The 26,465-nt window shown below is 42.5% G+C and overlaps 10 non-coding genes across 10 annotated transcripts; all 10 read right to left on the reverse strand.

Annotated features, from left to right (window-relative positions):
- Positions 1-6,466: 6,466 nt before the first annotated feature.
- TRNAS-AGA (transfer RNA serine (anticodon AGA)) lies at positions 6,467-6,548 on the reverse strand. The gene has a single exon. It is a non-coding gene; the product is annotated as a tRNA-Ser (tRNA).
- Positions 6,549-8,030: 1,482 nt separating this feature from the next.
- Positions 8,031-8,102, reverse strand: TRNAH-GUG (transfer RNA histidin (anticodon GUG)). Its single transcript has one exon. It is a non-coding gene; the product is annotated as a tRNA-His (tRNA).
- A 4,230-nt stretch (positions 8,103-12,332) lies between these two features.
- TRNAS-AGA (transfer RNA serine (anticodon AGA)) lies at positions 12,333-12,414 on the reverse strand. Its single transcript has one exon. It is a non-coding gene; the product is annotated as a tRNA-Ser (tRNA).
- Positions 12,415-13,913: 1,499 nt separating this feature from the next.
- On the reverse strand, positions 13,914-13,985 carry TRNAH-GUG (transfer RNA histidin (anticodon GUG)). Its single transcript has one exon. It is a non-coding gene; the product is annotated as a tRNA-His (tRNA).
- Positions 13,986-16,854: 2,869 nt separating this feature from the next.
- Positions 16,855-16,926, reverse strand: TRNAH-GUG (transfer RNA histidin (anticodon GUG)). Its single transcript has one exon. It is a non-coding gene; the product is annotated as a tRNA-His (tRNA).
- A 1,284-nt stretch (positions 16,927-18,210) lies between these two features.
- On the reverse strand, positions 18,211-18,292 carry TRNAS-AGA (transfer RNA serine (anticodon AGA)). The gene has a single exon. It is a non-coding gene; the product is annotated as a tRNA-Ser (tRNA).
- A 2,861-nt stretch (positions 18,293-21,153) lies between these two features.
- Positions 21,154-21,235, reverse strand: TRNAF-AAA (transfer RNA phenylalanine (anticodon AAA)). Its single transcript has one exon. It is a non-coding gene; the product is annotated as a tRNA-Phe (tRNA).
- Positions 21,236-22,734: 1,499 nt separating this feature from the next.
- TRNAH-GUG (transfer RNA histidin (anticodon GUG)) lies at positions 22,735-22,806 on the reverse strand. Its single transcript has one exon. It is a non-coding gene; the product is annotated as a tRNA-His (tRNA).
- Positions 22,807-24,094: 1,288 nt separating this feature from the next.
- On the reverse strand, positions 24,095-24,176 carry TRNAS-AGA (transfer RNA serine (anticodon AGA)). The gene has a single exon. It is a non-coding gene; the product is annotated as a tRNA-Ser (tRNA).
- Positions 24,177-25,676: 1,500 nt separating this feature from the next.
- TRNAH-GUG (transfer RNA histidin (anticodon GUG)) lies at positions 25,677-25,748 on the reverse strand. The gene has a single exon. It is a non-coding gene; the product is annotated as a tRNA-His (tRNA).
- Between the last annotated feature and the right edge of the window lie 717 nt (positions 25,749-26,465).

Consider the following 26,465-nt stretch of genomic DNA (forward strand, 5'->3'; position numbering starts at 1 on the left):
GCTATCCTATGGTCACCCCAAATTTTTGCTTTTTGCTTCACTGGTTTCTGACTTAATGTGGCTGTGGGCCTGCTAATCAGACCCACAGCCTGCTGTTCTCTCTCTAAATTGATGCCCATGCACTCTAGGTGCATTACGAATTGGAACTGGTTCACCTTATGAGCCCCTGTAATAGTGCACCCTAGGTGCCCAGGGCATAGGTGTATCCAAGGCCTACCAGGGGCTGCAGCACGTATTGTGCCACCCCTGGCCTGGCCTCCATCTGTGACACAACTGGCTGATCACTCAGCTGGGGTAAGTCGGTGTAACCACCTCTTACTTAGGTACAGTATGTCTGTGCCTAACCCTAAACTGGACACATATGTTCCTATCAGCCACTCCTATGGAAGGCCTCATCAATCCTGGAGGCAGAGTGCTTGGAAATATGTGAGATGGTGCTCTAGCATGAGCTGAGCCTGTCTGCAGCTGTCGGGAACCACTCCCTAAGCTGTTCCGGGATATTGCCATACCATATACTCTTAAGTGCATTATAATCCTCGCGGTTAAATGCTATCTTTGGTTTGGCTTTATCAAAACATGTCGAGTAAGGTGTCATACGAATTGGAATACTATCCCCTCGCCAATTCTGGCGACGGGGATAGCATTCCACCCTTCTAGAGGGACACGACATGTGTGTAGCCTTAACCCCGGTTAAAGTTAAACAGAGCCTCAGCTTCACAAAATGGACGCTGCCACCACAGACACAAGTCTGGCCTCCTGCTGCTGACCGAAACTCGGCAGATGGTGGCCTGGACAAAGGGTTTCCTGCCTTGGGAGGTGCGAGCACCACCCCAGACAGGATTTTGTGTATTAGGTAGGACAGGGCTGAAAAGAATCAGACATGCCCGGGGCACACAAGGTGTCCCCGTGCATAGGCCAGTCCAAACCGGTTCTGGGGCCTTCCAGCCCCAGTCCTGGCGCGGAGCTGGACAAAGGAAAGGGGGTGTAACCGCCCCCCTTCCTGGTTCCTCCCAGAGGAGGGACCTAGTAGGTGATCCACCCCCTAGATTGGAATAAGAGGGGGAGCAGTGCCATTGCACAGCAGATCATCCCGAAATCAACTTAAACTAAGAAGAAGACTGGACTTCGACATTCTGCTGCACAGAAGACTGAAGAAGAATCTCCCTTGTGGCCAAGGAGTGACCACCCTGTGAACACAGGTACCAACCAGCAACTCGACGTCTGCTTTGCCGCCGCCTCCCGCCGGAGCCCGAGCCCAGAGCCCGACAAGAACCAGATTCCCAGACCTCTCAGAGCCCGATCCACAGTCCCTGCAAAGAAGGGACCCGTGGAGGCACCGAGTGACGTGGGACCGGACCTCTTGGAAGACACTCGTAAAGCTGACTGCGCAGCTTCTGAGGCATCCTCGACGTTGTGCTTTGGGGACTGAGAACCCCCACCACCGAGCAGCCCTTGCACCGAAGATCAGCCCCCCAGCATCTCCACGATCTGCGTGGGGCCCTTTTGCACTGTGCCACTCGACGCGCCATCCCGGCCACTAGCCACGCGGCCAGCGGCCATCTTGGCGACGAACCCGAAGATTTAAACAGCAGGTCTGGTTGCTCCAGACCTACCCAAGCTCCTGTGAAAAGGAGCACCCGCTCTGACCTTGCTGGTCCGAGTGAACAGCATCTTTCAACTCCTGCGTGGCTTGCATTTGCCAAGGCCTGTTTGCTCCGATCAGGTCGCCGACACCGCCAACAGCGAGAAGCCTACGTGGGACAGCTCGTGACCGACTCCTGGACGTCCTCGACCCCGGGTATCCACGTGGCTGCAGAAAGAAGCTACCCGACAACGCCTGTTTGCACCCGACATCACCTGGTTCCACTCTGGTTCCACGGCAGTCACTGGCTAGTGACTTTGAACACTGTCCCCTCTGCTTTCAGGTCTTCACATCTACAGATCCACCCTTGGATCCACCGGAACTCTTCTCATCGAGCCGCCTGCAGCATCTCCTGCTCCAAGCACCATCGACCAGCGTGACGAAACCCGACACATCTTCGACCCTGTGCACCCGCTTCCTGTGGGTGAGGTAACTCAGCTCCGCCGGTGCTCCTGCACTGGTACACATCCCAAGGGCCTGTGTTTTAAGTTTCAGCTCCGTAGGTCACTCGGAAGGTTCCTAACTTTCTAACTTTGTGCTTTTTACGCACCATAGACTTTGTATTGAGAAGTGCGTGCACTTTGAACACTGCACCCGAGTCCCGTGGGCCTTTCCCGACTTAGCTAACTCCAGTCTCGAATAGCTCCAGCGATTCCCAAGGCCCTAGGCCTCTTCACTTTCCTCCTGGTATCTCTTATACCACTTATTTAGTATATGGTTTAGGTGGCCCCTAGGGCTCATCCATATTGTGCAACTTTTGTGTATTTTAAACTGTCTTGTGATTTTACGCTTGTGCTTCTGTGCTCATAAAGAGTCCAGGGGATTTTATAGTTAATAAATCAATATATATTTTCAATATATATCTGTGTGGTGTCCCTTTCATTTGGTATTCAAGGGGGTTGTGTATGGTATAACAGCTGGCTTCACATGCCTTTCAGAGTTTAGCCTAAGACTGCTTTGTCCACGTTACCACTAGGATAACTGGTCTACAAGGTTGAATTACAACCATCATCATAAGGGTTGCTTGGCATGGTACAAAGTGATCACTAGAATTAGTGAGCATTATATACCAGGCCAACTTCTCACATGTGGCTAATGACTGCATGCCTAATTATGATGAAGCAAGCACCATGACTCGTAGGGGCCCCACAACACACTTTTCTTAGCTCATTGAATTAAAGTATAAACTTCTGCCATGTGTGAGTGGTAAAGGCTTGTTAATTTTGTTGCTTTTCAAATTCACGTCTGACAACAAGACGAAGGAACATTGGGGCATCAGACGCTTTGGAAAGTAGCCACCAACCGCAGAGAAAGAGAGAAAGAGGGAAAAGACAGTATGAGGTGTGGAGAAAACAGTAGCAGGTACAAGGAGCTCAAATGAGATTAATGGCGCCTAAATAGAGCACGTAGAGGAACAGTTACAAATCTAAGAAAAGGGAAAGAAAAGACTAGGAAAAAACACAGAAAGAGCTTGTAGATGAAATTCTCTTCCAGGAACAGCAGGTTAAGAGAAATTACACAGGGAGCAGTTAAGCTTGTAACACGGGGGAGAATAGAAAAGAAAATGCAGTTTTATGAAGTGTGTTTGCCTAATCCAGCTAGCACTTTTATTTTATTTCTCTATTGCCTTCTTTTATTGGTAAAGTAAGTTTCAAGTGCATGCACAGGTATGACCGAGAGAGCCAGGGTATAATAATTTGAAGCGTTTGCACCAGCGCTAATGAAGGACGAGAGTTATAGCAAAGATATGAAAGGGGGAGCGATAATAAGTATGTGATATGGCAATAGTGACACCAAAATAAGCCACCTATTTATAAAACTGACATGGAAGAAATACTAAAGGTTAACTTCTGAAATTGTAGCAGATGTTAAAAAAAATCTCCTTGTCGGCAGGATTCGAACCTGCGCGGGGAGACCCCAATGGATTTCTAGTCCATCGCCTGAACCACTCGGCCACAACAACTGACTGTAAGGTGTGTGCACATAATCTGTATGCAAGTTTTCAAGGTGTCCCACAGCAAATTCCTGATATTCTGCAATGCACTTTTTAAAAATATTGTTTTTTTCAGCAGGCACATTCTCTCCTAAAAACAAAAATTGCAGGCGTATATCTCTAGTTTGGATTACCATAATCTTGCATGCATACTCTCATGGGTCACTCAAGTTTTTTGGACCCTATTGCACTCTGTTTTCGTGCTGCTTTTAGTATATGGCCCATATTACAGAAGTCTACCATCTTTGAGTATTTGAGGCTCCTTTGTAAGTGCTTTATATTTTTTTCCTTGAAGAGCTATATAATAAAGGGGTCCGGGAAAGATTCCATTTATGGAAGATAAAAGAAGGCCCACTTGTCTCACCAAATGCTGTAGAGAAACCTGATGTTTTACTCATGTTATCCTTAGTTCGTTTTTGTTAGACCTTGCATTCTTAAGGTGGTCCCAACCCCACCTTATTGCTTTTCACCTCCGCATTTTGCTGTATCTTTTTGTTGGCCTTAGGACTCTGATCACTTTATCGCTACTAATCAGTGCTGAAGTGCACGTGCTTCTTCCCTAATCATGTGTATAATTGGAGTATACCTGACTGACAGATTTAATTTACTTGAAAGCCCCTTGTAAAGTGGTATACCATATACCCAGGGACTGATTGTGCCGCCCAAAGAAATAGCATTTCAAACCTGTCTCAAGCCTGCTACTGCAGTGCCTGTGCTGCAGTGTACTGCCACTTCGACTTGGCATTTAAAACTACTTGCCAAGCCTTAAACTCCAATTTTATTACATATCAGTAACCCCTAAGGTAGGCCCTAGGTAGTCCTAGGGGCATCATGCTATGTAAGTAAAAGGTAAGACATGTACTGTGGTAGTTTGTATGTCCTAGTAGTATCAAACAGTCTATTACATTTTTCACTACTGTGAGGTCTGCCCCTCTCATAGGTTAGCATTGGGTATTCCCTTATACTTTTTGGGGGGTAATTCCATATCAGAGAGGAGAAGCTTTATTTATTTATTGATAAATCCTATCTACTGGTGAGGTTGGATTTAATCTTACTATTGTATAAATGCCATTTTTAGAGAGTGAGCATTTCTCTGCACTTACTGCTCTATTTGCATGAAAACCTGTCTTCAATTGACCTCTGGATTGGGCTGCGAGACAGCTACATATGTGCATTCCCTGTAGACAGCCACAACACAGGTCACTCAACAGCAACTGCATTCATCTGCATTCTGATTGGCCTGGGGGAGAGCTCCGCTCCCCTTACCGCAAATATGTTCAAGAACGATAATTTATGTCAGTTTGTACAGTATACCTACATCTTATAATCATGTGTGTTTAAATAATTTGTCGTTAGATCGTTTAAATATTGAAAAGGATCTGTTTTTAATAGACATTTTACAAAAACAACTGGTACATTTGGGAATTCTGTAAAGGAAAAACCCAACTGCAGTGACATTGCCAACCACAATGCCGTGCCTCGGATTTGAACCGAGGTTGCTGCGGCCACAACGCAGAGTACTAACCACTATACGATCACGGCCAGCTACTTGGGCTCAATAACGTACAGTGACATGAAGAAATTATCATTCGGAACACTCAGGGCTACTCCTGTGATAGGCTGAATGTGTTCATTGCTTCCTCATTCCTTATACAAAGGCTTTATCTCCTCAGTGGTTGATAGGCTAAAACCGTTTCCTGGCCGCCTGCTTGTGAACTGGCAGGAGTCAAAGATCACACATACACTGGTGGGCCTGTGATGGGACACCAATGCAGAGAAACACACCTGGCGCAGATATTCTATTCTGTTTATTAGACCTGCAACTCCCCTGTACCTCCTCAAGCCATCTGTATGTGAAGCAAGAAAGAGTTAAGGAACGGTCCATCTACACTTTTATTGGGAGGATGCTGCCGTGAGCTCCTCCCAGCTAATCACACATACAGCAGTAAAGCAAGATAACTACACAGTTAGGGGGGACTGCATGGTTAGGTTTTTGAGGAATTATTGAAACTGACCTCAGTGACCCATAATCAGAGCTGTGGCTAATGACTGCATGCCTAATTATGATGAAGCAAGCACCATGGCTCGTAGGGGCCCCACAACACACTTTTCTTAGCTCATTGAATTAAAGTATAAACTTCTGCCATGTGTGAGTGGTAAAGGCTTGTTAATTTTGTTGCTTTTCAAATTCACGTCTGACAACAAGACGATGGAACATTGGGGCATCAGACGCTTTGGAAAGTAGCCACCAACCGCAGAGAAAGAGAGAAAGAGGGAAAAGGCAGTATGAGGTGTGGAGAAAACAGCAGCAGGTACAAGGAGCTCAAATGAGATTAATGGCGCCTAAATAGAGCACGTAAAGGAACAGTTACAAATCTAAGAAAAGGGAAAGAAAAGACTGGGAAAAAACACAGAAAGAGCTAGTAGATGAAATTCTCTTCCAGGAACAGCAGGTTAAGAGAAATTACACAGGGAGCAGTTAAGCTTGTAACACCGGGGAGAATAGAAAAGAAAATGCAGTTTTATGAAGTGTGTTTGCCTAATCCAGCTAGCACTTTTATTTTATTTCTCTATTTGCTTCTTTTATTGGTAAAGTAAGTTTCAAGTGCATGCACAGGTATGACCGAGAGAGCCAGGGTATAATAATTTGAAGCGTTTGCACCAGCGCTAATGAAGGACGAGAGTTATAGCAAAGATATGAAAGGGGGAGCGATAATAAATATGTGATATGGCAATAGTGACACCAAAATAAGCCACCTATTTATAAAACTGACATGGAAGAAATACTAAAGGTTAACTTCTGAAATTGTAGCCGATGTTAAAAAGATTCTCGTTGTCGGCAGGATTCGAACCTGCGCGGGGAGACCCCAATGGATTTCTAGTCCATCGCCTTACCCACTCGGCCACAACAACTGACTGTAAGGCGTGTGCACATAATCTGTATGCAAGTTTTCAAGGTGTCCCACAGCAAATTCCTGATATTCTGCAATGCACTTTTTAAAAATAATGTTTTTTTCAGCAGGCACATTCTCTCCTAAAAACAAAAATTGCATGCGTATATCTCTAGTTTGGAATACCATAGGCTTGCATGCATACTCTCATGGGTCACTCAAGTTTTTTGGACCCTATTGCACTCTGTTTTCGTGCTGCTTTTAGTATATGGCCCATATTACAGGAGTCTACCATCTTTGAGTATTTGAGGCTCCTTTGTAAGTGCTTTATATTTTTTCCTTGAAGAGCTATATAATAAAGGGGTCCGGGAAAGATTGCATTTATGGAAGATAAAAGAAGGCCCACTTGTCTCACCAAATGCTGTAGAGAAACCTGACGTTTTACTCATGTTATCCTTAGTTCGTTTTCGTTAGACCTTGCATTCTTAAGGTGGTCCCAACCCCACCTTATTGCTTTTCACCTCCGCATTTTGCTGTATCTTTTTGTTGGCCTTAGGACTCTGATCACTTTATCGCTACTAATCAGTGCTGAAGTGCACGTGCTTCTTCCCTAATCATGTGTATAATTGGAGTATACCTGAATGACAGATTTAATTTACTTGAAAGCCCCTTGTAAAGTGGTATACCATATACCCAGGGACTGATTGTGCCACCCAAAGAAATAGCATTTCAAACCTGTCTCAAGCCTGCTACTGCAGTGCCTGTGCTGCAGTGTACTGCCACTTCGACTTGGCATTTAAAACTACTTGCCAAGCCTTAAACTCCAATTTTATTAAGGTAGGCCCTAGGTAGTCCTAGGGGCATCATGCTATGTAAGTAAAAGGTAAGACATGTACTGTGGTAGTTTGTATGTCCTAGTAGTATCAAACAGTCTATTACATTTTTCACTACTGTGAGGTCTGCCCCTCTCATAGGTTAGCATTGGGTATTCCCTTATACTTTTTGGGGGGTAATTCCATATCAGAGAGGAGAAGCTTTATTTATTTATTGATAAATCCTATCTACTGGTGAGGTTGGATTTAATCTTACTATTGTATAAATGCCATTTTTAGAGAGTGAGCATTTCTCTGCACTTACTGCTCTATTTGCATGAAAACCTGTCTTCAATTGACGTCTGGATTGGGCTGCGAGACAGCTACATATGTGCATTCCCTGTAGACAGCCACAACACAGGTCACTCAACTGCAACTGCATTCATTTGCATTCTGAGTGGCCTGGGGGAGAGCTCCGCTCCCCTTACCGCAAATATGTTCAAGAACGATAATTTATGTCAGTAAGTACAGTTTACCTACATCTTATAATCATGTGTGTTTAAATAATTTGTCGTTAGATCGTTTAAAGAATGAAAAGGATTTGTTTTTAATAGACATTTTACAAAAACAACTGGTACATTTGGGAATTCTGTAAAGGAAAAACCCAACTGCCGTGACATTGCCAACCACAATGCCGTGACTCGGATTCGAACCGAGGTTGCTGCGGCCACAACGCAGAGTACTAACCACTATACGATCACGGCGAGCTACTTTTGGACAATAACGTATAGTGACATCAAGAAATTATAATTCGGAACACTCAGGGCTACTCCTGTGATAGGCTGAATGTGTTCATTGCTTCCTCATTCCTTATACAAAGGCTTTATCTCCTCAGTGGTTGATAGGCTGAAACCGTTTCCTGGCCGCCTGCTTGTGAACTGGCAGGAGTCAAAGATCACACATACACTGGTGGGCCTGTGATGGGACACCAATGCAGAGAAACACACCTGGCGCAGATATTCTATTCTGTTTATTAGACCTGCATCTCCCCTGTACCTCCTCAAGCCATCTGTATGTGAAGCAAGAAAGAGTTAAGGAACGGTCCATCTACACTTTTATTGGGAGGATGCTGCCGTGAGCTCCTCCCAGCTAATCACACAAACAGCAGTAAAGCAAGATAACTACACAGTTAGGGGGGACTGCATGGTTAGGTTTTTGAGGAATTATTGAAACTGACCTCAGTGACCCATAACCAGAGCTGTGGCTAATAACTGCATGCCTAATTATGATGAAGCAAGCACCATGGCTCGTAGGGGCCCCACAACACACTTTTCTTAGCTCATTGAATTAAAGTATAAACTTCTGCCATGTGTGAGTGGTAAAGGCTTGTTAATTTTGTTGCTTTTCAAATTCACGTCTGACAACAAGACGAAGGAACATTGGGGCATCAGACGCTTTGGAAAGTAGCCACCAACTGCAGAGAAAGAGAGAAAGAGGGAAAAGGCAGTATGAGGTGTGGAGAAAACAGCAGCAGGTACAAGGAGCTCAAATGAAATTAATGGCGCCTAAATAGAGCACGTAAAGGAACAGTTACAAATCTAAGAAAAGGGAAAGAAAAGACTAGGAAAAAACACAGAAAGAGCTTGTAGATGAAATTCTCTTCCAGGAACAGCAGGTTAAGAGAAATTACACAGGGAGCAGTTAAGCTTGTAACACGGGGGAGAATAGAAAAGAAAATGCAGTTTTATGAAGTGTGTTTGCCTAATCCAGCTAGCACTTTTATTTTATTTCTCTATTTGCTTCTTTTATTGGTAAAGTAAGTTTCAAGTGCATGCACAGGTATGACCAAGAGAGCCAGGGTATAATAATTAAAAGCGTTTGCACCAGCGCTAATGGAGGACGAGAGTTATAGCAAAGATATGAAAGGGGGAGCGATAATAAATATGTGATATGGCAATAGTGACACCAAAATAAGCCACCTATTTATAAAACTGACATGGAAGAAATACTAAAGGTTAACTTCTGAAATTGTAGCCGATGTTAAAAAGATTCTCGTTGTCGGCAGGATTCGAACCTGCGCGGGGAGACCCCAATGGATTTCTAGTTCATCGCCTTAACCATCGGCCACAACAACTGACTGTAAGGCGTGTGCACATAATCTGTATGCAAGTTTTCAAGGTGTCCCACAGCAAATTCCTGATATTCTGCAATGCACTTTTTAAAAATAATGTTTTTTTCAGCAGGCACATTCTCTCCTAAAAACAAAAATTGCATGCGTATATCTCTAGTTTGGAATACCATAGGCTTGCATGCATACTCTCATGGGTCACTCAAGTTTTTTGGACCCTATTGCACTCTGTTTTCGTGCTGCTTTTAGTATATGGACCATATTACAGAAGTCTACCATCTTTGAGTATTTGAGGCTCCTTTGTAAGTGCTTTATATTTTTTCCTTGAAGAGCTATATAATAAAGGGGTCCGGGAAAGATTGCATTTATGGAAGATAAAAGAAGGCCCACTTGTCTCACCAAATGCTGTAGAGAAACCTGATGTTTTACTCATGTTATCCTTAGTTCGTTTTTGTTAGACCTTGCATTCTTAAGGTGGTCCCAACCCCACCCTATTGCTTTTCACCTCCGCATTTTGCTGTATCTTTTTGTTGGCCTTAGGACTCTGATCACTTTATCGCTACTAATCAGTGCTGAAGTGCACGTGCTTCTTCCCTAATCATGTGTATAATTGGAGTATACCTGACTGACAGATTTAATTTACTTGAAAGCCCCTTGTAAAGTGGTATACCATATACCCAGGGACTGATTGCGCTGCCCAAAGAAATAGCATTTCAAACCTGTCTCAAGCCTGCTACTACAGTGCCTGTGCTGCAGTGTACTGCCACTTCGACTTGGCATTTAAAACTACTTGCCAAGCCTTAAACTCCAATTTTATTACATATCAGTAACCCCTAAGGTAGGCCCTAAGTAGTCCTAGGGGCATCATGCTATGTAAGTAAAAGGTAAGACACGTACTGTGGTAGTTTGTATGTCCTAGTAGTATCATACAGTCTATTACATTTTTCACTACTGTGAGGTCTGCCCCTCTCATAGGTTAGCATTGGGTATTCCCTTATACTTTTTGGGGGGTAATTCCATATCAGAGAGGAGAAGCTTTATTTATTTATTGATAAATCCTATCTACTGGTGAGGTTGGATTTAATCTTACTATTGTATAAATGCCATTTTTAGAGAGTGAGCATTTCTCTGCACTTACTGCTCTATTTGCATGAAAACCTGTCTTCAATTGACGTCTGGATTGGGCTGCGAGACAGCTACATATGTGCATTCCCTGTAGACAGCCACAACACAGGTCACTCAACTGCAACTGCATTCATCTGCATTCTGATTGGCCTGGGGGAGAGCTCCGCTCCCCTTACCGCAAATATGTTCAAGAACGATAATTTATGTCAGTAAGTACAGTATACCTACATCTTATAATCATGTGTGTTTAAATAATTTGTCGTTAGATCGTTTAAATATTGAAAAGGATCTGTTTTTAATAGACATTTTACTAAAACAACTGGTACATTTGGGAATTCTGTAAAGGAAAAACCCAACTGCCGTGACATTGCCAACCACAATGCTGTGACTCGGATTCGAACCGAGGTTGCTGCGGCCACAACGCAGAGTACTAACCACTATACGATCACGGCGAGCTACTTTTGCACAATAACGTACAGTGACATCAAGAAATTATAATTCGGAACACTCAGGGCTACTCCTGTGATAGGCTGAATGTGTTCATTGCTACCTCATTCCTTATACAAAGGCTTTATCTCCTCAGTGGTTGATAGGCTGAAACCGTTTCCTGGCCGCCTGCTTGTGAACTGGCAGGAGTCAAAGATCACACATACACTGGTGGGCCTGTGATGGGACACCAATGCAGAGAAACACACCTGGTGCAGATATTTTATTCTGTTTATTAGACCTGCATCTCCCCTGTACCTCCTCAAGCCATCTGTATGTGAAGCAAGAAAGAGTTAAGGAACGGTCCATCTACACTTTTATTGGGAGGATGCTGCTGTGAGCTCCTCCCAGCTAATCACACAAACAGCAGTAAAGCAAGATAACTACACAGTTAGGGGGGACTGCATGGTTAGGTTTTTGAGGAATTATTGAAACTGACCTCAGTGACCCATAATCAGAGCTGTGGCTAATGACTGCATGCCTAATTATGATGAAGCAAGCACCATGGCTCGTAGGGGCCCCACAACACACTTTTCTTAGCTCATTGAATTAAAGTATAAACTTCTGCCATGTGTGAGTGGTAAAGGCTTGTTAATTTTGTTGCTTTTCAAATTCACATCTGACAACAAGACGAAGGAACATTGGGGCATCAGACGCTTTGGAAAGTAGCCACCAACCGCAGAGAAAGAGAGAAAGAGGGAAAAGGCAGTATGAGGTGTGGAGAAAACAGCAGCAGGTACAAGGAGCTCAAATTAAATTAATGGCGCCTAAATAGAGCACGTAAAGGAACAGTTACAAATCTAAGAAAAGGGAAAGAAAAGACTAGGAAAAAACACAGAAAGAGCTTGTAGATGAAATTCTCTTCCAGGAACAGCAGGTTAAGAGAAATTACACAGGAAGCAGTTAAGCTTGTAACACGGAGGAGAATAGAAAAGAAAATGCAGTTTTATGAAGTGTGTTTGCCTAATCCAGCTAGCACTTTTATTTTATTTCTCTATTTGCTTCTTTTATTGGTAAAGTAAGTTTCAAGTGCATGCACAGGTATGACCGAGAGAGCCAGGTTATAATAATTTGAAGCGTTTGCACCAGCGCTAATGGAGGACGAGAGTTATAGCAAAGATATGAAAGGGGGAGCGATAATAAATATGTGATATGGCAATAGTGACACCAAAATAAGCCACCTATTTATAAAACTGACATGGAAGAAATACTAAAGGTTAACTTCTGAAATTGTAGCCGATGTTAAAAAGATTCTCGTTGTCGGCAGGATTCGAACCTGCGCAGGGAGACCCCAATGGATTTCTAGTCCATCGCCTTAACCACTCGGCCACAACAACTGACTGTAAGGCATGTGCACATAATCTGTATGCAAGTTTTCAAGGTGTCCCACAGCAAATTTAGGATATTCTGCAATGCACTTTTTAAAAATAATGTTTTTTTCAGCAGGCACATTCTCTCCTAAAAACAAAAATTGCATGCGTATATCTCTAGATTGGAATACCATAGGCTTGCATACATAATCTCATGGGTCACTCAAGTTTTTTGGACCCTATTGCACTCTGTTTTCGTGCTGCTTTTAGTATATGGTCCATATTACAGAAGTCTACCATCTTTGAGTATTTGAGGCTCCTTTGTAAGTGCTTTATATTTTTTCCTTGAAGAGCTATATAATAAAGGGGTCCGGGAAAGATTGCATTTATGGAAGATAAAAGAAGGTCCACTTGTCTCACCAAATGCTGTAGAGAAACCTGATGTTTTACTCATGTTATCCTTAGTTCGTTTTTGTTAGACCTTGCATTCTTAAGGTGGTCCCAACCCCACCCTATTGCTTTTCACCTCCGCATTTTGCTGTATCTTTTTGTTGGCCTTAGGACTCTGATCACTTTATCGCTACTAATCAGTGCTGAAGTGCACATGCTTCTTCCCTAATCATGTGTATAATTGGAGTATACCTTACTGACAGATTTAATTTACTTGAAAGCCCCTTGTAAAGTGGTATACCATATACCCAGGGACTGATTGTGCCACCCAAAGAAATAGCATTTCAAACCTGTCTCAAGCCTGCTACTGCAGTGCCTGTGCTGCAGTGTACTGCCACTTCGACTTGGCATTTAAAACTACTTGCCAAGCCTTAAACTCCAATTTTATTACATATCAGTAACCCCTAAGGTAGGCCCTAGGTAGTCCTAGGGGCATCATGCTATGTAAGTAATAGGTAAGACATGTACTGTGGTAGTTTGTATGTCCTAGTAGTATCATACAGTCTATTACATTTTTCACTACTGTGAGGTCTGCCCCTCTCATAGGTTAGCATTGGGTATTCCCTTATACTTTTTGGGGGGTAATTCCATATCAGAGAGGAGAAGCTTTATTTATTTATTGATAAATCCTATCTACTGGTGAGGTTGGATTTAATCTTACTATTGTATAAATGCCATTTTTAGAGAGTGAGCATTTCTCTGCACTTACTGCTCTATTTGCATGAAAACCTGTCTTCAATTGACGTCTGGATTGGGCTGCGAGACAGCTACATATGTGCATTCCCTGTAGACAGCCACAACACAGGTCATTCAACTGCAACTGCATTCATCTGCATTCTGATTGGCCTGGGGGAGAGCTCCGCTCCCCTTACCGCAAATATGTTCAAGAACGATAATTTATGTCAGTAAGTACAGTATACCTACATCTTATAATCATGTGTGTTTAAATAATTTGTCGTTAGATCGTTTAAATATTGAAAAGGATCTGTTTTTAATAGACATTTTACTAAAACAACTGGTACATTTGGGAATTCTGTAAAGGAAAAACCCAACTGCCGTGACATTGCCAACCACAATGCCGTGACTCGGATTCGAACCGAGGTTGCTGCGGCCACAACGCAGAGTACTAACCACTATACGATCACGGCGAGCTACTTTTGCACAATAAAGTACAGTGACATCAAGAAATTATAATTCGGAACACTCAGGGCTACTCCTGTGATAGGCTGAATGTGTTCATTGCTACCTCATTCCTTATACAAAGGCTTTATCTCCTCAGTGGTTGATAGGCTGAAACCGTTTCCTGGCCGCCTGCTTGTGAACTGGCAGGAGTCAAAGATCACACATACACTGGTGGGCCTGTGAGGGACACCAATGCAGAGAAACACACCTGGTGCAGATATTTTATTCTGTTTATTAGACCTGCATCTCCCCTGTACCTCCTCAAGCCATCTGTATGTGAAGCAAGAAAGAGTTAAGGAACGGTCCATCTACACTTTTATTGGGAGGATGCTGCCGTGAGCTCCTCCCAGCTAATCACACAAACAGCAGTAAAGCAAGATAACTACACAGTTAGGGGGGACTGCATGGTTAGGTTTTTGAGGAATTATTGAAACTGACCTCAGTGACCCATAATCAGAGCTGTGGCTAATGACTGCATGCCTAATTATGATGAAGCAAGCACCATGGCTCGTAGGGGCCCCACAACACACTTTTCTTAGCTCATTGAATTAAAGTATAAACTTCTGCCATGTGTGAGTGGTAAAGGCTTGTTAATTTTGTTGCTTTTCAAATTCACATCTGACAACAAGACGAAGGAACATTGGGGCATCAGACGCTTTGGAAAGTAGCCACCAACCGCAGAGAAAGAGAGAAAGAGGGAAAAGGCAGTATGAGGTGTGGAGAAAACAGCAGCAGGTACAAGGAGCTCAAATTAAATTAATGGCGCCTAAATAGAGCACGTAAAGGAACAGTTACAAATCTAAGAAAAGGGAAAGAAAAGACTAGGAAAAAACACAGAAAGAGCTTGTAGATGAAATTCTCTTCCAGGAACAGCAGGTTAAGAGAAATTACACAGGAAGCAGTTAAGCTTGTAACACGGGGGAGAATAGAAAAGAAAATGCAGTTTTATGAAGTGTGTTTGCCTAATCCAGCTAGCACTTTTATTTTATTTCTCTGTTTGCTTCTTTTATTGGTAAAGTAAGTTTCAAGTGCATGCACAGGTATGACCGAGAGAGCCAGGGTATAATAATTTGAAGCGTTTGCACCAGCGCTAATGGAGGACGAGAGTTATAGCAAAGATATGAAAGGGGGAGCGATAATAAATATGTGATATGGCAATAGTGACACCAAAATAAGCCACCTATTTATAAAACTGACATGGAAGAAATACTAAAGGTTAACTTCTGAAATTGTAGCCGATGTTAAAAAGATTCTCGTTGTCGGCAGGATTCGAACCTGCGCAGGGAGACCCCAATGGATTTCTAGTCCATCGCCTTAACTACTCAGCCACAACAACTGACTGTAAGGCATGTGCACATAATCTGTATGCAAGTTTTCAAGGTGTCCCACAGCAAATTCCTGATATTCTGCAATGCACTTTTTAAAAATAATGTTTTTTTCAGCAGGCACATTCTCTCCTAAAAACAAAAATTGCATGCGTATATCTCTAGATTGGAATACCATAGGCTTGCATGCATACTCCCATGGGTCACTCAAGTTTTTTGGACCCTATTGCACTCTGTTTTCGTGCTGCTTTTAGTATATGGCCCATATTACAGAAGTCTACCATCTTTGAGTATTTGAGGCTCTTTTGTTAGTGCTTTATATTTTTTCCTTGAAGAGCTATATAATAAAGGGGTCCGGGAAAGATTGCATTTATGGAAGATAAAAGAAGGCCCACTTGTCTCACCAAATGCTGTAGAGAAACCTGATGTTTTACTCATGTTATCCTTAGTTCGTTTTTGTTAGACCTTGCATTCTTAAGGTGGTCCCAACCCCACCCTATTGCTTTTCACCTCCGCATTTTGCTGTATCTTTTTGTTGGCCTTAGGACTCTGATCACTTTATCGCTACTAATCAGTGCTGAAGAGCACGTGCTTCTTCCCTAATCATGTGTATAATTGGAGTACACCTGACTGACAGATTTAATTTACTTGAAAGCCCCTTGTAAAGTGGTATACCATATACCCAGGGACTGATTGTGCCGCCCAAAGAAATAGCATTTCAAACCTGTCTCAAGCCTGCTACTGCAGTGCCTGTGCTGCAGTGTACTGCCACTTCGACTTGGCATTTAAAACTACTTGCCAAGCCTTAAACTCCAATTTTATTACATATCAGTAACCCCTAAGGTAGACCCTAGGTAGTCCTAGGGGCATCATGCTATGTAAGTAAAAGGTAAGACATGTACTGTGGTAGTTTGTATGTCCTAGTAGTATCAAACAGTCTATTACATTTTTCACTACTGTGAGGTCTGACCCTCTCATAGGTTAGCATTGGGTATTCCCTTATACTTTTTGGGGGGTAATTCCATATCAGAGAGGAGAAGCTTTGTTTATTTATTGATAAATCCTATCTACTGGTGAGGTTGGATTTAATCTTACTATTGTATAAATGCCATTTTTAGAGAGTGAGCATTTCTCTGCACTTACTGCTCTATTTGCATGAAAACCTGTCTTCAATTGACGTCTGGATTGGGCTGCGAGACAGCTACATATGTGCATTCCCTGTAGACAGCCACAACACAGGTCACTCAACTGCAACTGCATTCATCTGCATTCTGATTGGCCTGGGGGAGAGCTCCGCTCCCCTTACCGCAAATATGTTCAAGAACGATAATTTATGTCAGTAAGTACAGTATACATACATCTTATAATCATGTGTGTTTAAATAATTTGTCGTTAGATCGTTTAAATATTGAAAAGAATCTGTTTTTAATAGACATTTTACAAAAACAACTGGTACATTTGGGAATTCTGTAAAGGAAAAACCCAACTGCCGTGACATTGCCAACCACAATGCCGTGACTCGGATTCGAACCGAGGTTGCTGCAGCCACAACGCAGAGTACTAACCACTATACGATCACGGCGAGCTACTTGGGCTCAATAACATACAGTGACATGAAGAAATTATAATTCGGAACGCTCAGGGCTACTCCTGTGATAGGCTGAATGTGTTCATTGCTTCCTCATTCCTTATACAAAGGCTTTATCTCCTCAGTGGTTGATAGGCTGAAACCGTTTCCTGGCCGCCTGCTTGTGAACTGGCAGGAGTCAAAGATCACACATACACTGGTGGGCCTGTGATGGGACACCAATGCAGAGAAACACACCTGGCGCAGATATTCTATTCTGTTTATTAGACCTGCATCTCCCCTGTACCTCCTCAAGCCATCTGTATGTGAAGCAAGAAAGAGTTAAGGAACGGTCCATCTACACTTTTATTGGGAGGATGCTGCCGTGAGCTCCTCCCAGCTAATCACACAAACAGCAGTAAAGCAAGATAACTACACAGGGGGGACTGCATGGTTCGGTTTTTGAGGAATTATTGAAACTGACCTCAGTGACCCATAATCAGAGCTGTGGCTAATGACTGCATGCCTAATTATGATGAAGCAAGCACCATGGCTTGTAGGGGCCCCACAACACACTTTTCTTAGCTCATTGAATTAAAGTATAAACTTCTGCCATGTGTGAGTGGTAAAGGCTTGTTAATTTTGTTGCTTTTCAAATTCACGTCTGACAACAAGACGAAGGAACTTTGGGGCATCATACGTTTTGGAAAGTAGCCACCAACCGCAGAGAAAGAGAGAAAGAGGGAAAAGACAGTATGAGGTGTGGAGAAAACAGCAGCAGGTACAAGGAGCTCAAATGAGATTAATGGTGCATAAATAGAGCACGTAAAGGAACAGTTACAAATCTAAGAAAAGGGAAAGAAAAGACTAGGAAAAAACACAGAAAGAGCTTGTAGATGAAATTCTCTTCCAGGAACAGCAGGTTAAGAGAAATTACACAGGGAGCAGTTAAGCTTGTAACACGGGGAGAATAGAAAAGAAAATGCAGTTTTATGAAGTGTGTTTGCCTAATCCAGCTAGCACTTTTATTTTATTTCTCTATTTGCTTCTTTTATTGGTAAAGTAAGTTTCAAGTGCATGCACAGGTATGACCGAGAGAGCCAGGGTATAATAATTTGAAGCGTTTGCACCAGCGCTAATGAAGGACGAGAGTTATAGCAAAGATATGAAAGGGGAAGCGATAATAAATATGTGATATGGCAATAGTGACACCAAAATAAGCCACCTATTTATAAAACTGACATGGAAGAAATACTAAAGGTTAACTTCTGAAATTGTAGCCGATGTTAAAAAGATTCTCGTTGTCGGCAGGATTCGAACCTGCGCGGGGAGACCCCAATGGATTTCTAGTCCATCGCCTTAACCACTCGGCCACAACAACTGACTGTAAGGAGTGTGCACATAATCTGTATGCAAGTTTTCAAGGTGTCCCACAGCAAATTCCTGATATTCTGCAATGCACTTTTTAAAAATAATGTTTTTTTTCAGCAGGCACATTCTCTCCTAAAAACAAAAATTGCATTGGTATATCTCTAGTTTGGAATACCATAGGCTTGCCTGCATACTCTCATGGGTCACTCAAGTTTTTTGGACCCTATTGCACTCTGTTTTCGTGCTGCTTTTAGTATATGGCCCATATTACAGAAGTCTACCATCTTTGAGTATTTGAGGCTCCTTTGTAAGTGCTTTATATTTTTTCCTTGAAGAGCATTATAATAAAGGGGTCCAGGAAAGATTGCATTTATGGAAGATAAAAGAAGGCCCACTTGTCTCACCAAATGCTGTAGAAAAACCTGATGTTTTACTCATGTTATCCTTAGTTCGTTTTTGTTAGACCTTGCATTCTTAAGGTGGTCCCAACCCCACCTTATTGCTTTTCACCTCCGCATTTTGCTGTATCCTTTTCTTGGCCTTAGGACTCTGATCACTTTATTGCTACTAATCAGTGCTGAAGTGCACGTGCTTCTTCCCTAATCATGTGTATAATTGGAGTATACCTGACTGACAGATTTAATTTACTTGAAAGCCCCTTGTAAAGTGGTATACCATATACCCAGGGACTGATTGTGCCGCCCAAAGAAATAGTATTTCAAACCTGTCTCAAGCCTGCTACTGCAGTGCCTGTGCTGCAGTGTACTGCCACTTCGACTTGGCATTTAAAACTACTTGCCAAGCCTTAAACTCCAATTTTATTACATATCAGTAACCCCTAAGGTAGGCCCTAAGTAGTCCTAGGGGCATCATGCTATGTAAGTAAAAGGTAAGACATGTACTGTGGTAGTTTGTATGTCTTAGTAGTATCAAACAGTCTATTACATTTTTCACTACTGTGAGGTCTGCCCCTCTCATAGGTTAGCATTGGGTATTCCCTTATACTTTTTGGGGGGTAATTCCATATCAGAGAGGAGAAGCTTTGTTTATTTATTGATAAATCCTATCTACTGGTGAGGTTGGATTTAATCTTACTATTGTATAAATGCCATTTTTAGAGAGTGAGCATTTCTCTGCACTTACTGCTCTATTTGCATGAAAACCTGTCTTCAATTGACGTCTGGATTGGGCTGCGAGACAGCTACATATGTGCATTCCCTGTAGACAGCCACAACACAGGTCACTCAACTGCAACTGCATTCATCTGCATTCTGATTGGCCTGGGGGAGAGCCCCGCTCCCCTTACCGCAAATATGTTCAAGAACGATAATTTATGTCAGTAAGTACAGTATACCTACATCTTATAATCATGTGTGTTTAAATAATTTGTCGTTAGATCGTTTAAATATTGAAAAGGATCTGTTTTTAATAGACATTTTACAAAAACAACTGGTACATTTGGGAATTCTGTAAAGGAAAAACCCAACTGCTGTGACATTGCCAACCACAATGCCGTGACTCGGATTAAAACCGAGGTTGCTGCGGCCACAACGCAGAGTACTAACCACTATACGATCACGGCGAGCTACTTGGGCTCAATAACGTACAGTGACATGAAGAAATTATAATTCGGAACACTCAGGGCAACTCCTGTGATAGGCTGAATGTGTTCATTGCTTCCTCATTCCTTATACAAAGGCTTTATCTCCTCAGTGGTTGATAGGCTGAAACCGTTTCCTGGCCGCCTGCTTGTGAACTGGCAGGAGTCAAAGATCACACATACACTGGTGGGCCTGTGATGGGACACCAATGCAGAGAAACACACCTGGCGCAGATATTCTATTCTGTTTATTAGACCTGTATCTCCCCTGTACCTCCTCAAGCCATCTGTATGTGAAGCAAGAAAGAGTTAAGGAGCGGTCCATCTTCACTTTTATTGGGAGGATGCTGCCGTGAGCTCCTCCCAGCTAATCACACAAACAGCAGTAAAGCAAGATAACTACACAGTTAGGGGGGACTGCATGGTTAGGTTTTTGAGGAATTATTGAAACTGACCTCAGTGACCCATAATCAGAGCTGTGGCTAATGACTGCATGCCTAATTATGATGAAGCAAGCACCATGGCTCGTAGGGGCCCCGCAACACTCTTTTCTTAGCTCATTGAATTAAAGTATAAACTCCGGCCATGTGTGAGTGGTAAAGGCTTGTTAATTTTGTTGCTTTTCAAATTCACGTCTGACAACAAGACGAAGGAACAATGGGGCATCAGACGCTTTGGAAAGTAGCCACCAACCGCAGAGAAAGAGAGAAAGAGGGAAAAGACAGTATGAGGTGTGGAGAAAACAGCAGCAGGTACAAGGAGCTCAAATGAGATTAATGGCGCCTAAATAGAGCACGTAAAGGAACAGTTACAAATCTAAGAAAAGGGAAAGAAAAGACTAGGAAAAAATACAGAAAGAGCTTGTAGATGAAATTCTCTTCCAGGAACAGCAGGTTAAGACAAATTACACAGGGAGCAGTTAAGCTTGTAACACGGGGGAGAATAGAAAAGAAAATGCAGTTTTATGAAGTGTGTTTGCCTAATCCAGCTAGCACTTTTATTTTATTTCTCTATTTGCTTCTTTTATTGGTAAAGTAAGTTTCAAGTGCATGCACAGGTATGACCGAGAGAGCCAGGGTATAATAATTTGAAGCGTTTGCACCAGCGCTAATGAAGGACGAGAGTTATAGCAAAGATATGAAATGTGGAGCGATAAAAAATATGTGATATGGCAATAGTGACACCAAACTAAGCCACCTATTTATAAAACTGACATGGAAGAAATACTAAAGGTTATCTTCTGAAATTGTACCCGATGTTAAAAAGATTCTCGTTGTCGGCAGGATTCGAACCTGCGCGGGGAGACCCCAATGGATTTTTAGTCCATCGCCTTAACCACTCGGCCACAACAACTGACTGTAAGGCGTGTGCACATAATCTGTATGCAAGTTTTCAAGGTGTCCCAAAGCAAATTCCTGATATTCTGCAATGCACTTTTTAAAAATAATGTATTTTTCAGCAGGCACATTCTCTCCTAAAAACAAAAATTGCATGCGTATATCTCTAGTTTGGAATACCATAGGCTTGCATGCATACTCCCATGGGTCACTCAAGTTTTTTGGACCCTATTGCACTCTGTTTTCATGCTGCTTTTAGTATATGGCCCGTATTACAGAAGTCTACCATCTTTGAGTATTTGAGGCTCCTTTGTAAGTGCTTTATATTTTTTCCTTGAAGAGCTATATAATAAAGGGGTCCGGGAAAGATTGCATTTATGGAAGATAAAAGAAGGCCCACTTGTCTCACCAAATGCTGTAGAGAAACCTGATGTTTTACTCATGTTATCCTTAGTTCGTTTTTGTTAGACCTTGCATTGTTAAGGTGGTCCCAACCCCGCCTTATTGCTTTTCACCTCCGCATTTTGCTGTATCTTTTTGTTGGCCTTAGGACTCTGATCACTTTATCGCTACTAATCAGTGCTGAAGTGCACGTGCTTCTTCCCTAATCATGTGTATAATTGGAGTATACCTGACTGACAGATTTAATTTACTTGAAAGCCCCTTGTAAAGTGGTATACCATATACCCAGGGACTGATTGTGCCGCCCAAAGAAATAGCATTTCAAACCTGTCTCAAGCCTGCTACTGCAGTGCCTGTGCTGCAGTGTACTGCCATTTCGACTTGGCATTTAGAACTACTTGCCAAGCCTTAAACTCCAATTTTATTACATATCAGTAACCCCTAAGGTAGGCCCTAAGTAGTCCTAGGGGCATCATGCTATGTAAGTAAAAGGTAAGACATGTACTGTGGTAGTTTGTATGTCCTAGTAGTATCAAACAGTCTATTACATTTTTCACTACTGTGAGGTCTGCCCCTCTCATAGGTTAGCATTGGGTATTCCCTTATACTTTTTGGGGGGTAATTCCATATCAGAGAGGAGAAGCTTTATTTATTTATTGATAAATCCTATCTACTGGTGAGGTTGGATTTAATCTTACTATTGTATAAATGCCATTTTTAGAGAGTGAGCATTTCTCTGCACTTACTGCTCTATGTGCATGAAAACCTGTCTTCAATTGACGTCTGGATTGGGCTGCGAGACAGCTACATATGTGCATTCCCTGTAGACAGCCACAACACAGGTCACTCAACTGCAACTGCATTCATCTGCATTCTGATTGGCCTGGGGGAGAGCTCCGCTCCCCTTACCGCAAATATGTTCAAGAACGATAATTTATGTCAGTAAGTACAGTATACCTACAACTTATAATCATGTGTGTTTAAATATTTTGACGTTAGATCGTTTAAATATTGAAAAGGATCTGTTTTTAATAGACATTTTACAAAAACAACTGGTACATTTGGGAATTCTGTAAAGGAAAAACCCAACTGCCGTGACATTGCCAACCACAATGCCGTGACTCGGATTCGAACCGAGGTTGCTGCGGCCACAACGCAGAGTACTAACCACTATACGATCACGGCGAGCTACTTGGGCTCAATAACGTACAGTGACATGAAGAAATTATAATTCGGAACACTCAGGGCTACTCCTGTGATAGGCTGAATGTGTTCATTGCTTCCTCATTCCTTATACAAAGGCTTTATCTCCTCAGTGGTTGATAGGCTGAAACCGTTTCCTGGCCGCCTGCTTGTGAACTGGCAGGAGTCAAAGATCACACATACACTGGTGGGCCTGTGATGGGACACCAATGCAGAGAAACACACCTGGCGCAGATATTCTATTCTGTTTATTAGACCTGCATCTCCCCTGTACCTCCTCTAGCCATCTGTATGTGAAGCAAGAAAGAGTTAAGGAACGGTCCATCTACACTTTTATTGGGAGGATGCTGCCGTGAGCTCCTCCCAGCTAATCACACAAACAGCAGTAAAGCAAGATAACTACACAGTTAGGGGGGACTGCATGGTTAGGTGTCTGAGGAATTATTGAAACTGACCTCAGTGACCCATAATCAGAGCTGTGTCTAATGACAGCATGCCTAATTATGATGAAGCAAGCACCATGGCTCGTAGGGGCCCCGCAACACACTTTTCTTAGCTCATTAAATTAAAGTATAAACTCCTGCCATGTGTGAGTGGTAAAGGCTTGTTAATTTTGTTGCTTTTCAAATTCACGTCTGACAACAAGACGAAGGAACATTGGGGCATCAGACGCTTTGGAAAGTAGCCACCAACCGCAGAGAAAGAGAGAAAGAGGGAAAAGACAGTATGAGGTGTGGAGAAAACAGCAGCAGGTACAAGGAGCTCAAATGAGATTAATGGCGCATAAATAGAGCACGTAAAGGAACAGTTCAAATCTAAGAAAAGGGAAAGAAAAGACTAGGAAAAAACACAGAAAGAGCTTGTAGATGAAATTCTCTCCCAGAAACAGCAGGTTAAGAGAAATTACACAGGGAGCAGTTAAGCTTGTAACACGGGGGAGAATAGAAAAGAAAATGCAGTTTTATGAAGTGTGTTTGCCTAATCCAGCTAGCACTTTTATTTTATTTCTCTATTTGCTTCTTTTATTGGTAAAGTAAGTTTCAAGTGCATGCACAGGTATGACCGAGAGAGCCAGGGTATAATAATTTGAAGCGTTTGCACCAGCGCTAATGAAGGACGAGAGTTATAGCAAAGATATGAAAGGGGGAGCGATAATAAATATGTGATATGGCAATAGTGACACCAAAATAAGCCACCTATTTATAAAACTGACATGGAAGAAATACTAAAGGTTAACTTCTGAAATTGTAGCCGATGTTAAAAAGATTCTCGTTGTCGGCAGGATTCGAACCTGCGCGGGGAGACCCCAATGGATTTCTAGTCCATCGCCTTAACCACTCGGCCACAACAACTGACTGTAAGGCGTGTGCACATAATCTGTATGCAAGTTTTCAAGGTGTCCCACAGCAAATTCCTCATATTCTGCAATGCACTTTTTAAAAATAATGTTTTTTTCAGCAGGCACATTCTCTCCTAAAAACAAAAATTGCATTGGTATATCTCTAGTTTGGAATACCATAGGCTTGCATGCATACTCTCATGGGTCACTCAAGTTTTTTGGACCCTATTGCACTCTGTTTTCGTGCTGCTTTTAGTATATGGCCCATATTACAGAAGTCTACCATCTTTGAGTATTTGAGGCTCCTTTGTAAGTGCTTTACATTTTTTCCTTGAAGAGCTATATAATAAAGGGGTCCGGGAAAGATTGCATTTATGGAAGATAAAAGAAGGCCCACTTGTCTCACCAAATGCTGTAGAGAAACCTGATGTTTTACTCATGTTATCCTTAGTTCGTTTTTGTTAGACCTTGCATTCTTAAGGTGGTCCCAACCACACCTTATTGCTTTTCACCTCCGCATTTTGCTGTATCTTTTTGTTGGCCTTAGGACTCTGATCACTTTATCACTACTAATCAGTGCTGAAGTGCACGTGCTTCTTCCCTAATCATGTGTATAATTGGAGTATACCTTACTGACAGATTTAATTTACTTGAAAGCCCCTTGTAAAGTGGTATACCATATACCCAGGGACTGATTGTGCCGCCCAAAGAAATAGCATTTCAAACCTGTCTCAAGCCTGCTACTGCAGTGCCTGTGCTGCAGTGTACTGCCACTTCGACTTGGCATTTAAAACTACTTGCCAAGCCTTAAACTCCAATTTTATTACATATCAGTAACCCCTAAGGTAGGCCCTAAGTAGTCCTAGGGGCATCATGCTATGTAGGTAAAAGGTAAGACATGTACTCTGGTAGTTTGTATGTCCTAGTAGTATCAAACAGTCTATTACATTTTTCACTACTGTGAGGTCTGCCCCTCTCATAGGTTAGCATTGGGTATTCCCTTATACTTTTTGGGGGGTAATTCCATATCAGAGAGGAGAAGCTTTATTTATTTATTGATAAATCCTATCTACTGGTGAGGTTGGATTTAATCTTACTATTGTATAAATGCCATTTTTAGAGAGTGAGCATTTCTCTGCACTTACTGCTCTATTTGCATGAAAACCTGTCTTCAATTGACGTCTGGATTGGGCTGCGAGACAGCTACATATGTGCATTCCCTGTAGACAGCCACAACACAGGTCACTCAACTGCAACTGCATTCATCTGCATTCTGATTGGCCTGGGGGGAGAGCTCCGCTCCCCTTACCGCAAATATGTTCAAGAACGATAATTTATGTCAGTAAGTACAGTATACCTACATCTTATAATCATGTGTGTTTAAATAATTTGTTGTTAGATCGTTTAAATATTGAAAAGGATCTGTTTTTAATAGACATTTTACAAAAACAACTGGTATATTTGGGAATTCTGTAAAGGAAAAACCCAACTGCCGTGACATTGCCAACCACAATGCCGTGACTCGGATTCGAACCGAGGTTGCTGCGGCCACAACGCAGAGTGCTAACCACTATACAATCACGGCAAGCTACTTGGGCTCAATAACGTACAGTGACATGAAGAAATTATAATTCGGAACACTAAGGGCTACTCCTGTGATAGGCTGAATGTGTTCATTGCTTCCTCATTCCTTATACAAAGGCTTTATCTCCTCAGTGGTTGATAGGCTGAAACCGTTTCCTGGGCGCCTGCTTGTGAACTGGCAGGAGTCAAAGATCACACATACACTGGTGGGCCTGTGATGGGACACCAATGCAGAGAAACACAGCTGGCGCAGATATTCTATTCTGTTTATTAGACCTGCATCTCCCCTGTACCTCCTCAAGCCATCTGTATGTGAAGCAAGAAAGAGTTAAGGAACGGTCCATCTACACTTTTATTGGAAGGATGCTGCCGTGAGCTCCTCCCAGCTAATCACACAAACAGCAGTAAAGCAAGATAACTACACAGTTAGGGGGGACTGCATGGTTAGGTTTTTGAGGAATTATTGAAACTGACCTCAGTGACCCATAATCAGAGCTGTGGCTAATGACTGCATGCCTAATTATGATGAAGCAAGCACCATGGCTCGTAGGGGCCCCGCAACACACTTTTCTTAGCTCATTGAATTAAAGTATAAACTTCTGCCATGTGTGAGTGGTAAAGGCTTGTTAATTTTGTTGCTTTTCAAATTCACGTCTGACAACAAGACGAAGGAACATTGGGGCATCAGACGCTTTGGAAAGTAGCCACCAACCGCAGA

This window comes from Lissotriton vulgaris, chromosome 1_1 (genome assembly GCF_964263255.1).
Source record: "Lissotriton vulgaris chromosome 1_1, aLisVul1.2, whole genome shotgun sequence".
NCBI classification, from domain to species: Eukaryota; Metazoa; Chordata; class Amphibia; order Caudata; family Salamandridae; genus Lissotriton; species Lissotriton vulgaris.